The sequence below is a fragment of the Denticeps clupeoides genome, chromosome 17 (genome assembly GCF_900700375.1).
Source record: "Denticeps clupeoides chromosome 17, fDenClu1.1, whole genome shotgun sequence".
Lineage (NCBI taxonomy): Eukaryota > Metazoa > Chordata > Actinopteri > Clupeiformes > Denticipitidae > Denticeps > Denticeps clupeoides.
The window spans coordinates 369,835-382,501 of record NC_041723.1 but is presented as its reverse complement, the minus strand read 5'-3'; the positions used below and the strand labels follow the sequence as shown (position 1 = coordinate 382,501).

At 46.8% G+C, this 12,667-nt stretch overlaps 1 protein-coding gene across 5 annotated transcripts in view; it reads right to left on the bottom strand.

Annotated features, from left to right (window-relative positions):
- mical3a (microtubule associated monooxygenase, calponin and LIM domain containing 3a) overlaps positions 1-12,667 on the bottom strand; it is a 69,305-nt gene that overhangs the window by 51,404 nt on the left and 5,234 nt on the right. The window contains exon 2 of one of the 5 annotated variants that reach the window (XM_028957479.1): positions 3,127-3,357. The exons of 3 other annotated variants lie outside the window; for them this stretch is intronic. The gene's annotated coding sequence lies outside the window, so the exon portion shown is untranslated. The remainder of the gene's footprint in view (positions 1-3,126; positions 3,358-12,667) is intronic. One more of the 5 variants, XM_028957481.1, reaches the window with a different exon arrangement.

The following is a 12,667-nucleotide window of genomic DNA, read 5'->3' as shown; positions in this document are numbered from 1 at the left end:
CGGGACTCTGAAGACCCGGTGGGTTCCTCATTGTGGTTGGTGGATGGTGTTGATGACGCTCAACTCCTATAGGCCGCTCTCCTCCTCGTCCCGCCTCTCTCCTCCTCATTAGCATTTAAAGCTCCATCCTGGGAAATCTCATTGTGGGACTGGATCACCGTGGCTGTAATTCGTAAAGGGACGTCAGATAGGGAATTAGAAAATCAAAAAGAAAAACCATGTCAGGGGAGCGTTAAAGTTTTGCTGCTGCTGCTGGTCCAGTGGTGCTCTGGTGGTCCAAGCGGTCCGGCCCACCACTGAACATCTGTCTCTTGATCCCAAAATTCCCAGATTGTCATTTGGATGCCAGTGAAGGGAACGTCTTTCGGAGAGACGACAATCCCGTCCCGTTCCACCTGCTCGCGAACGCGGCTGAAATCTGTGATTTTTTTTAATGACCTTTACGAGCGTGGGTGAGAACCACGTGTACCACGTTACCTCGGAGTAAAGAAGGGAAGACGCGAGCAGACGTAAAATCGTGTCCGTGTCCCATGAAAGAATACGTTTTCTTTTCTGGGCCCGTTCAGCGCTGCCAGTCCAGATCAGAGTGAAACTTTAGACTGCGACCACGTCATTTGTGGGTAGGCCTGGTGACCTTGGCACGGTGGCAATGAAAACATGTTCTCCACCGCAGCAATTCTTACTGCACTTTCCACTCCTTTGTTCCATCTGCACAGTTCAGGGTTTAAAATATGCTGGCTGATGCCGTCTCTGGGGATTCGGAGGGTTGCATTACAGCCTGTACATTGATCTAAATGATCAGCAGTGCTAATGCTAAATAAGGAAATATTACGGCACCAGTATGAGCTTCAGTTCAATTGCAGACTAGCAGCCAACCATCATTCTTCAGAACTGTCACATGAAATAGATAAATTCATGTCATTATTGTAAATCAAGCACACAAAGCAACCAGTCTGAAGCAGAAACACCGCCACCTGCTCCACAACAAGGCCACCTCACAGATGGAGGCTGTCACCACGACGCCCCGACCCCGGGGAGGAAGCCGGGATCCACTCATTAAAGCTGAGCAAGAGGCGGGCTGGCAGAGAGCTACTGGACAAAAACATAGAGCTATAACATAGAGCTACTATAACATAGAGCTAAAACAGCGCTGACACAATAACAAGGAGCTACAACTACCATAATACTTACATTTACAGCATTTTACAGAGAGCTACTGGACAAAAACATAGAGCTAAAACAGCACTGACACAATGCACAATAACAAGGAGCTACAACTACCATAAAATTTACATTTACAGCATTTTACAGAGAGCTACTGGACAAAAACATAGAGCTATAACATAGAGCTACTATAACATAGAGCTAAAACAGCGCTGACACGCTGCACAATAACAAGGAGCTACAACTACCATAATACTTACATTTACAGCATTTACAGAGAGCTACTGGACAAAAACATAGAGCTAAAACATAGAGCTACTATAACATAGAGCTAAAACAGCACTGACACGCTGCACAATAACAAGGAGCTACAACTACCATAAAATTTACATTTACAGCATTTTACAGAGAGCTACTGGACAAAAACATAGAGCTAAAACATAGAGCTACTATAACATAGAGCTAAAACAGCGCTGACACGCTGCACAATAACAAGGAGCTACAACTACCATAATACTTACATTTACAGCATTTACAGAGAGCTACTGGACAAAAACATAGAGCTATAACATAGAGCTACTATAACATAGAGCTAAAACAGCGCTGACACGCTGCACAATAACAAGGAGCTACAACTACCATAATACTTACATTTACAGCATTTACAGAGAGCTACTGGACAAAAACATAGAGCTAAAACATAGAGCTACTATAACATAGAGCTAAAACAGCACTGACACGCTGCACAATAACAAGGAGCTACAACTACCATAAAATTTACATTTACAGCATTTTACAGAGAGCTACTGGACAAAAACATAGAGCTAAAACATAGGGCTGACTGAATAATAACAAGGAGCAATAACATAGAGCTAAAACATAACAATGACACACTGCACAATAACAAGGAGATAAAACTACCATAATCAGTGTTGCACACGTGCACTTTATGTCAATATGTATCTTTGTTTAATTTTTGTAGCACCAAGTTTCGGAGAAGGTTTCATTTCACTGTGTACCGTCTAACACGTATATAGCTGAAATGACAACGTCAACTTCAACTGAGCTGAAACCACTGTACAAATACATAGAGCTATAGCAGAGCTCTGACACACTTCACAGTAACAAGGAGCTATAACTTCCATAATATAGAGCTATAACAGAGCTGAAACTGCTATACTGAAACGAAGAACTATAAAAGAGCTCTGGCATGCTTCACAATAACAAGGAGCTATAATTACTGTAATATAGAGTTATAACAGAAAGCTGAAACCCGCTGTACAATAACATAGACCTATAACAGAGTGCTGACACACTGCACAATAACAAGAAGCTATAACTACAAGAACATAGAGCTGTAACACAGACAAGGAACACAAGGAGCTAGAAGTACAATAACATAGAGCTATAACAGAGCTGATCAACTGCACATAGTTATAGCTACAATAACATAGAGCTACAACAGAGAGCTGTACAATGACAGCAATCTATAACAAAGAGCTGTAAAGTCTCTGTGCAGCAACACATAGAGAAACAGAGGAACAACAGACAAATGGTTCAACAGAGAGCCAGAGCTGTAACAGAGAGATGTAACAATGTACAATAACATAGAGCTACAACAGAGATGTAAACAGACACACAGAGCTTCAGTATTCCAGAGAGCTATTAAAACTCAGAGCTACAGCATATCATAGATCTAAAAATAGAAATCTGCACGATTATGAGTAGAGCTCACGCACAGGTTGAAACAAAGAGCTACGGCACACATCTTAAACATAGAGCTGTTACTGATAGCTCTATCCCACAGAGCTACCTCCACGACACCAAGCTAACGGAGAACGCCAGAGCGGCACAGTGGGACCGGAGATGAAGGGAAGACGCTGTACAGGTGCGGACGCCGATCTGCACCGATGCTGACAGCGGTCTGGAGAGAGAGGATGGAGGATGGAGATAAACACTCACTGACATGCAGGGGCGGCGGCTTCTTCGGTTTGTTCCGCTTTTCCCTTTCTTCCTCAGCCTTTCTCCTGCTCTCCCTCTCAGCACACACCAAGATGCAGCCTGGACCAGTGCACGTTGCTATGGTTACTGGAAGGGTTCTCTTGCACGCGATTGGCCACTCGGGCAGGAAAATTGGGAGGGAAGGGGGGGGTGACGTCGGCCGTCTGCTTCACAAAGGGAAGCTGCTCCACGCTGTTTGCACACAGACACACACACACACACACACACACTCAGAGGGTGTGGTAACTGGTTCTGAGTGAATACAACATATGCATGAGTATGTGTACTTAACATATGCCTGCATAACATAATAAAAACAAAAAAAAAAGGGAGGAAGGAGCCTCATTCATTCAGACCTGCTGAACCCAGTACACACACACACACACACACACACACACAAACAATAAACAGATAAATGCAGCTTCACCACGAGGGTCTCTGAATGTTCCTGCCGGCCAGACATCCATCACGTGCAGCAGAGCTGCTGTGGTCCAAATCAAATAGATTTTATTGTCACACCACATGGCACCAAAACGCAGGTGCAGGTACACAGCTTTGTGTGCAAAGCTTCTCACTCAGCAGTGTGTGACACACGTGTGTACGTTGATAACAGTCCTGCTTCTAAATAGGTTGTGGACAGACCCGGTCCGGGGAAGGTCAGGTTTGCGGGTTGAGGCGGTGCGGTGGGAAAACGTTCCACTTTGTCTGATTATGTGTGTGCGTGTGAAGGTATGAAAGCGTTTGACCTTGACGCCGGAGCAGCTCAGGTCTGATATGGCAGCACAGAAGACCCTTTCATTGGCCCGGCCCTCCGCCCGCCGGACCATTAGCTTGTTAGCAGCGAGTGTACGGAAGGGAGGACGCAGCAGATAACGAAACTCTGTTCTCCAGCGGCCACCCCACGGACCTCCTGAACGAGAAGGTCCCTCGCTCTCCATCGCCATTCTGACATGGTCACCGTACAAAACAACCACACATGCAGGTTCAAAGTTCACGATCAGACTGTGGGGAAGAACCAAAAGGAGCTTCTGTGGCACGGTCTGTGTTCACAGTCTGTGGGTATTTAAGTACCCTGGTCCTGAAATTGCCTAATAGCCCCGCCCACTGTGTAGGGGCAGCGGTGGCCTAGCGGTTAAGGAAGCGGCCCCGTAATCAGAAGGTTGCCGGTTCGAATCCCGATCTGCCGAGGTGCCACTGAGGTGCCACTGAGCAAAGCCCTGCTCCCCGCGCACCTGTCATGGTGCCCACTGCTCACCAAGGGTGATGGGACAATTTTCACTGTGTGCACCGTGTGCTGTGCTGCTGTGTATCACATGTGACAATCACTTCACTTTCTTTCAGTAATGTTTGCATTTCTCTTCCCCAATCAAAAAAAAATTAAATAGCAAATTTTCTGGATGTTTAAAGTCTTTGGTCTCCTATCAACTGAAATTCAGGTTGGTATCAACCAGTGGGGGCCTGGCGGGTAATGAAACAAATTCGTTATTGGAAGGTCGCAGGTTCTAATTCCGAACTGCCAGGGTGCCACCGAGGTGCCAATACGAGGAAACAGTGGGGGCAGTGGTGGCCAAGCGCTTAAGGAAGCGGCCCCGTAATCAGAATGCCACTGAGGTGCCACTGAGCAAAGCACCGTTCCCACACACTGCTCCCCGGGCGCCTGTCATGGCCGCCCACTGCTCACTCAGGGTGATGGGTTAAATGCAGAGGACAAATTTCACTGTGTGCACCGTGTGCTGTGCTGCTGTGTATCACATGTGACAATCACTTCACTTTAAATTTAAAAACCAAAATGTCACGAGGGCCAAAAAACAGGAGAAACAAAAGGGGAGAACATGAGATAACCCGCAGGCATTTGCCGATTGCCAGACCTTAAAACAACACTAATCATACATGGCACAGTCCACATAAAATGTCACAACCCTGACCAGCTGCGCCAAAGTTCCTTAGTGATTGCCATTGTGATACACTGCAGCACAGCACGTGGTGACACAGTGAAACGTGTCCTCTGCTTTTAACCATCACCCTTGGTGAGCAGTGGGCACCATGACAGGTGCCCGGGGAGCAGCGTGTGGGGACAGGACCTTCATCAAGGGGACCTGGATTAGAACTGGCAACCTTCCGATTACGGCCATGTCCATAATTACGCACACCTGTTCCATGGCTGGAGCCCTGATGTCAATCAGATTGGTGCCAGGTGAGTCCCCAGCCACACCCGATCGTGACGGGTCCATCACTCCTCCAGTGGCCTGGGAGACGCCCCACGTGCTCCGTCACCCCGGCGGAGTCGCTGGATGACATCTGAGAAGCGGCGCAGTGATGCATGTGACCCAGGCTGGAGCTAATTACCCGTTACGTTCTGGACAATGGGACAATCCTGGTCTCATTACAGGCCTTTATGTTTGCGTCGCTCTCATGAGGATTCACGGCCGAGTCCGAATCTTGGCACACAGTGATGACGTCATATTTTTAAGCAGACTGTAGAATTTATGAACATTCGCCGCTTGACGGTGCTTATTGCAGGATCAGCTGGCTTTGATTCAGAAGAGTCTCGCTCGCCAGATTCCTTCTGTACACCACACAGAGCAACAGAGTAACGCCGTCTCGGTGTAATGACCTGTAAACATGGCGCGTTATTGCCCGGAAAATCACACTCCGCCGTTCGGACGTTAAGCTCTGATGGACTCCAGATCAACGCTGGCCTGGTCTGTGGTCTGTGTTGCTCTGGTGTGGGAATGTGGGCACTGAGTTAATAAAAAAAAAAAAACTTCAAGAGAAACACACAAACCCACAACGTTTCTTTTCATGGACAAACCACCTCCCACCCGGCACTGACGCCAACTGCAGGCTCACTCTACCCTCTCTGGATCACTCCCTCCCAAGGCTTTTTTGGGTGGAGATGTTCCTTGTGTGCAGAAGGGTCAAGTGTCGGGGTGTCAACTGGCCACGGGCCCTGTAAGCGGCCCCGTAATCAGAAGGTTGCCGGTTCGAATCCCAAGCCGTCAAGGTGCCACTGAGGTCCCCTTGATGAAGGTCCCTTCCCCACACACTGCTCCCCGGGCGCCTGTCATGGTGCCCACTGCTCACCAAATACAGCGGACAAGTTTAGCGTGTGCTGTGCTGTGGTGTATCACAATAACAATCACTTCACTTTTAGAACTGTAGGGCCCGTCAAAGCCCATTGAGACGTCCTGTATGTGATTATGGGCTTTATAAGAGATAAATGTTGTTTTTGCAGGTTAACCAGACATGATGGTGATGATTATGGTTAATATCCACTGCGGTGTCTCGTGAACGCGTCGAAAAAAGCAGCTTGGATGGGAGACGACTAGAGGCGCCGTCATCTGAGGTTGGCTGCAACTCGGCCAATCAGACACCAATTCCAGACAAAGCATTCCACCTCCATGCATCATCTTCACCCTCCACCCTCCATCCTGTCATCCTCAACTAACGTTCTACGTCACCGCCGCTCACCAGCGCCTCCCAGCTGGACACCAGCGGCTCGTATTACTGCAGCTCATCTGGACGCCTCAAAATAAACAAACAGGAAATGGCGGTGAATGATTTATGAGTTCAGTCCCTGGGCCACGCCCATCTATGGTGCTTGGGGAAGTGGAGCCACTCAGCATGATATGCGGCAATATATTTTGTTGTATCTACCTTCTCATCCAATCATCAGCTGGGGGGGGGTTAAATCAGGGTAATTCATGGAACGTCTCTGTCTGAGCCCTGAAAGGCGGAGCCGCTGCGGTGATGTACTCCTCTGGACACACCCCCCCATAAAATAACCAGCGTCGTAAAAGATGCCAGTGATGATGGAGGCAGCAGCAGAGCAATGATCATTTAATGACAAGTGCTCTCAGGGGACTTATAAGTCCCCAGACATACTGGGGCAGTGGTGGCCTAGCGGTGACGGAAGCGGCCCCGTAATCAGAAGGTTGGCGGTTCGAATCCCGATCCGCCAAGGTACCACTGAGCAAAGCACCGTCCCCACACACTGCTCCCCGGGCGCCTGTCATGGTGCCCACTGCTCACTCAGGGTGATGGTTAAATGCAGTTGTTCAAACCACTTGTTCAAAAAGTATTTCAGACGAGTCTAACACCAACACACACACACACACACTGCACAAAATAACTTATCTAGAACTTATCAATTTCCGAGCAGGTTCTATTCCTGACTAGTTCGGCCTTATCAGGACTCTTAGTTTTGTAAACTCAAAATCTATAGAAACTGAATGAGAATTGCTGGTGTCGTCCTCTTGTAAGTTGCTTTGGATAAAATTGTCTGCCAAGTAAAGTAAAGTAAAGTAAAGTAAAGTAAAGTACAAACTTTTCCATTTTTTAAATGAAATGTGAATTGAAGAACACGCACACATACAGTAAATAATAAAGTGAAAGCTGAGGTGTGAGTACTGGGTCCTGAAGAACATCAGTGTTCGCTGTGGCCTTTTAATGCTTCGGCATTATAGACACACACACACACACACACACACCGATAGAAGGATTAGGCAGATGATTCAAGGTGACCGAACTCCAGCCACCCTGCTGTCTCTCAGATCATTAGAGTAAAGTGGGCTGACAGGTTTAATCGCGGTGACAGGCGGCGGACCCGCCTTGCAGGTGAAGAGCCACCGGGCAGAGCCTCCATCCACCAACAACCACAAACACCTTGACGGGTACTCATCAGCATCGGATTCACACACACACACACACACACACACACACACGTCATGATCAAAGTACAGTAAAATACAGAAGAAAGAGAAGAGAGATTTTAAAATGAGAAATGTTAGGGGTCATTTATGAAAGTGATAAACATCTGATTTGGGAAGAATGGTTCGTGTTTCCACGTAGGTCTGTAAAATCTGATAAGGTTTAAAAAAGGAGATCTGAAAGTGTTAAATATAAAATTAAGTATAATTAAGTTTGTCAGTGATAAACAGCCTCTGAAGAAGATTTGCTGCATGTTATAATGCGGAATCATTATAAAACCATTTGCCCTCACTGTCAAAGTCCAGAGGGACCTCAACCAGCAAAGTTCATATCATTCATACTGTGTCCGGGGGGAAGGAGGGGGGTACAGTATTTATTACACTCTTCTGTGGAGGGATAGAAAAGATCAGTGAACAAGCAGGTCAGGATATTGCAGCTCTGAGAAGATTACTGACATCATGCAGTCCCCCAGGGGAGAGGGGAGAAGGAGAGGCGCTCCTTCAGAGCTCCAGACCCCACACCCCCGACGAGGACGTGCGGAGGAGACACAGGAAGTGGACGACAGCCGGCTCCTCGCGCCGGGCGCTCAGGATTAGGGGTGATTGATGGATCAGCACGCAGCGGGGAGTGCAGCTGATCCAGGGACAGTGAGACACACGGATTCAAACGCAGGTCACATGACCTCAGAATGTATTTATCTGCTCTGATGGCATTTTATAAAATTAAATGAAATATAGAGTTAGAGTACAGGATCGCTGACAAAAAAATCCTCCTTGTTAGCTGAGAGCCAACATGAATGTGTGTGTGTGTGTGTGTGTGTGTGTGTGTGAGAGAGATCCACTGCCTCTTTCAGCCAATCACAGTCACCCCTGACAGTAATTCCCATCTATTTCCCCTACCGGCTGGAAAACAGGGCATTAAACAGCATCAGTTCCTATAGCAACCAGGGCTTTTGACACACGTCCTGTCTGAAACGGTGGGTGTCTGGGTGTGAAAATGTTGTGGGGAGACAAAAAAAAAAATCAGGGTGCTGGAGATCTCTGGCAAGCAACAATCTTACAGAAGTGTTATGAATAAGTAACTAACAATATCGAGAGTGGAATAATGATTTCTGTAAATTCCAAATTCAGCAGCAAACTGGTGTGTCTGTGGATTCTGAAACACACACGCACACACACACATCATGCAGAACAATGTTGTGTAAAACACTGATCCGCCCACAACTGCAAATAAAATATCCAAATCATGTTGCATCATCTGTACAGAAAATATCACATCGTGACCATGAAAAGACACACACACACATATGATGCACAGTGTCCACCAGTAAAATAGACAATTCTCATGGTCAAATGTTGTTAGGTCATGCATCTGTGGACATTTCATTCGCATGAAATATGAGTCTGGTCCTGTCCACACATTAGAAGTTATAATAATGAGACTCCACCCCTCGACTTCTGTTGAAATCAAATGCAATCTATAAATAATGCACTGGCCTGTAAACTTGCTGTCTCACCCTGTCCCATTCTGTCCTCCCCGTTCCCAACAAGGAACTTGTGTTGTTTGGGGCTCGCCTCGGTTTTACTCTCGCTACGCTGACCCCTTTCTGTCGGTAATTTGTTCGTCTTCCATGCAGGCCTGTCCTCCGCTCACATGAACGTCCAGCCTGGTGTGTCTCGATGCTGAGACTAACATCATAGGAACAGGTCGATTCTAACATGGGAAGGAAGTTTTATCTGTTTTATGAATGATTATTTTAGCTAAATGCAACTCTGTCCGTGAGTGTAGCGTTTTGCTGTCTTCACGAATATTCCCGCAGAGACGATAACAAGGGAAGGCAATCAATCAATCAATCAATCAATGCTGCAAATCGAACCTTTACATAAGACAGGATTGATGTGTCATTGGGTCAAGTCTCACGCCAGGTCAGTGGGTGCAAGGCGGGGACCAATCGGACGCTGGACACCGGTCCACCGACGGGCAAACACACACTATACACACACACACACACACACACAAAACCAGCTGAATGGTGGGACTGTAATGAAGTTTAATGCAATTTCCTGTAGATTAAACACAGCAGAAATGATGCTAAAATGAGGAATGCCTGGATATAATATCGATTTTAGAGTCTGATGACGACGTTCCCACGTTACTTGGGATCCTCAGGTCTGTCGTTATGGTACCAGGGGACCAGAAATGGCGATTATGTAACATCACACCGCAACCCTGCCGATATTTTCACACCGCGGAAATGCCAGAGGGAGACGTGTAATGTTGCCACGTGGGCGCGCTCATAACTTTATGATGGGCAGGGTGCGAGAATCGTTCACCATGTTCAATCATCTCCACGCAGAGAGAAGAGTGGCAGCGCTCGGGTTCCTGGACAAGGAGACTGTTAGAAGGCCAACAGGAGAACGTGTTCGTCTGTGTGTGTGTGTGTGTGTGTGTGTTTATGGGTCGGTGAACTCTTCTACACCAGTTACCCGTGTTATAATCATGCTGCAGTAATTCCTTTTAAAACCCGCCTGTGAGGACAGATTGCATGACACTGACATTGCGCTCTTCAATGTCCTATGATCAGCGTGATCACACACACACACACACACACACACACACACACAGAAAGAAACCCCTTATTGCAGCTGTTCAAATATTGTGACATGATCTCGAATCACCGATCAGGACTCACAGCTCATCCAATGGCCTGCCTTCATGTTCCGAGGCGAGCCGGTGGCTGCTGGGCAGTTCGGACCCGTTTTTATACCAGACTCGTTCCCCAAACACGGAGTCACAGGAGAGGAATTTGTTACGTAACCTGCGCTAATTGTGCTGATCGCAACGGGCAGGCAAAGAAAGGGGGAATCGCAGCAGATTAATCGGACTCCGCCTCTTACTCGTCTCCTGTCAATCAATGACAAAGAGATTCACACACACACACACACACACACACACACACACCCATCAGTGCTAATGACAAACAAGCAATTATAATAATTAGAAGGTCCACTTGAGCATGAGACCTGGTTATTTGTGTGACATGCAATCGGCGTGCTGCTCTGAATGGAGCTTCCAGCCTTCTGCTGCACGCAGAGAGCAGGTAGAACTTCAGCTTCAGCATTACGAGATACGATAAGAAGCTTTTTATAGTCATTTTACAAGCACCAGACAAGCAACAAAAATATTATAAATACAAAACTCCACAATACAAAGTATGGATATTAAACTACTTTGCTCCGCTATGCATAGATATGCAAATCTGGACTTTTCTTGACTGGATTTGGGCCAGTGGTGACCGGAAGGTGGCTGGTTCGAATCCCGAGCCACCAAGGTACCACTGAGGTCCCCTTGATGAAGGTCCTGTCCCCACACACTGCTCTCCAGGTGCCTGTCATGGCTGCCCACTGCTCACCAAAGGTGATGGTTAAATACAGAGGACATGTTTCACTGTGTCACCGTGTGCTGTGCTGCAGTGTCTCACAATGACAATCATGTCACTTTCACTTTCACCAAAGCATCTTGTTCCAATAGAACCAAGAAGAGCTGATAAAATCACATTTTGATTCGAAACAATAATCTTAAAAAATCACCGCATCATTAGCTCAGAGGAAACCCGACTGTAAAATGAAAGCCAGACTCCGGGCCGCACTGATGACATCAGGGATGATGTCACGTTCAGAACATTCCGGTCTGAGCCCCCAAACTGCAGCCTAATGGAAGCCAGGCGGCGCGGCGGCGCATCACCTGCATTCCTCCGCAGGACCGCAGGCCGCTGCCTTTATATGGTCGTGGGAATTTGCAGGAATTTCAAGCTGACTTCACAATAATATTGAATATCGGATCGTACGCAGACTATAATCAGTCAGCATTTAATAACCAACAGAACATGCATCTTCCATACGGTTAGTGAAATTAATACCAGCTTTTACTTTACAACGATTTAACTCTTTGACAAACTCACTGATAATTGTCTTGTGAACGTGTAAACTCAGGACTGGTGCACGTAAAAAACTGAATACCAAGAAAACCATTTTCATTTAAAAGAACAAACAAAGCATGATGGGAAAGCACACGTTGTTGTTGTTATGAAGAACCTGGTTTGAGCAGCGCGGTGCTGGAGAAGACCTGGCTTCTTACAGAAGGTAAAAGATGCGGTAAGTGTCAGTCAGTGGATCAAGTTTCTACATTGATGGGAGATGCTGCTGCTCCCCCACAAAAATCTGGGGCCATTTTGTGTGTGTGTTTGTGCGTGCATTTTCTCTGCTTGACTGTCCTGATCCCTCCTCATGTCAGTCACAGCCTCCATCTCCCACAGGAGAGCTTCAGAGTAAATAGATGTCCACCACCAGTCAAAACTCTGGACGCCCCGACTCTGTGGCGGTTCTGGAGGCTGAGATGGAGCCATTTTGAAGAACACAATAGAAGAAAAAGGGTGGTAGTAGCCTAGTGGGGTAAAACCCTCGTCTATGAACCAGAAGTCCCAGGTTCAAAACCCACTTCCTACCATCGTGTCCCTGAGCAGGACACTTAACCCTGAGTTGCTCCGGGGGGGGGGACTGTCCCTGTAATTACTGACTGTAAGTCGTTCTGGATAAATGCTGTAAAAGTAAATGTAAGAAACATATCTAGTATTTGTTGTAAGAGTGTGTGAAATGCTGCCATCACTGAAAAAGAGACACAACTTTTTGTTTATTCCGTAACGTCACGCGTTTTATTTCATAGTCCTGCATCTTCAGTTTTGTACTATAGTGTAAAAAATGCAAGACGAGTAGGGGCGTCCAAAATTTTGACT